We start from the raw sequence: 954 nt of genomic DNA, 5'->3' as shown, positions 1-954 counted from the left end.
AAAACCATGCCCTAATTTCTCTTTTCCCGCGAAAGACTGATGTCTTGGAAATCCCACTCAATTTTCGTGGACCAGCTCCACCTCACCTCCTCCAGGAAGCCCTCCCCAGGCAGGGTTCCTGGTACTTTCTGTTGGAAAAGTGTGCACACTCCCAAAGCCACTACAGCCATCTCCCTGCAGCACTTACCGCAAGTTGACTGTGAAGTCCTCGAGAACGGAAGCAGCATCTCACTCCTTTTCGTTTCACTCTCCCACCCTCCTTGAGCACTACAGGTCCTGGTTCCTAAAGGGATGTAAATGAAGGAAGGGTTCAAAGTAAATGAAAGAATACTTTGTAGCAAGGTTTAAATTTGGGGAGGTCTTCCAACCTGGACCTTAACCTTGAACGATGATCACACTCTTCTCAGCCGTGAGGGATGGGGGTCGCCTCTTTAGGAGCCTCTCAGAAGCTCATTTACTCAAAGAGAGTCCTGGCCATTCATTCGATGTTATGGCCGGGAAGTCAAGTGAATACTGAACCCTGGCCAAGATTTCCATCCCCCAGTCCAAAGTGTTTTCTGCCTCTTCACACAGTTATGATACTACTAACAGCATGTTTACAATGTTGAACAGTTTATTAAATGGATTCAGATACATTATTCCATTTGCTTCTCACAACTGCTTAAATTAGGTATCGTTACATTCCCATATTCCAAATATGGTATGAATGTTCAAACTCAGGTGTTTCAACACAAAGCACATGCAAAGTTGTCTTGAAGAGATAAAATCTCATAAAATATATGATAAAATGGCTATAACAAATAGTAACTTTCCACGATATTTCCCTACACAGACAGATGGACACACACACACACACACGTATACATGCACATACACACACACACACACTTATCTGCTATATTAGTTTCCTAGGGCTTCCATAACACATCACCATAGACTGTGTGGCTTGAAACA

At 43.4% G+C, this 954-nt stretch overlaps 1 long non-coding RNA gene across 3 annotated transcripts in view; it reads right to left on the bottom strand.

Moving 5' to 3' along the window:
• Positions 1–954, bottom strand: part of LOC106634861 (uncharacterized) — a 42,028-nt gene that overhangs the window by 17,359 nt on the left and 23,715 nt on the right. For all 3 annotated transcript variants that reach the window (XR_010112260.1, XR_004671916.3, XR_001338209.4), the window contains one exon: positions 188–283. This is a non-coding gene — a long non-coding RNA (uncharacterized LOC106634861). The remainder of the gene's footprint in view (positions 1–187; positions 284–954) is intronic.

Source organism: Pan paniscus, chromosome 5, assembly GCF_029289425.2.
Source record: "Pan paniscus chromosome 5, NHGRI_mPanPan1-v2.0_pri, whole genome shotgun sequence".
NCBI classification, from domain to species: Eukaryota; Metazoa; Chordata; class Mammalia; order Primates; family Hominidae; genus Pan; species Pan paniscus.
Note: the sequence above shows the minus strand (reverse complement) of the source record. Positions and strands in the feature narration are given on the sequence as shown.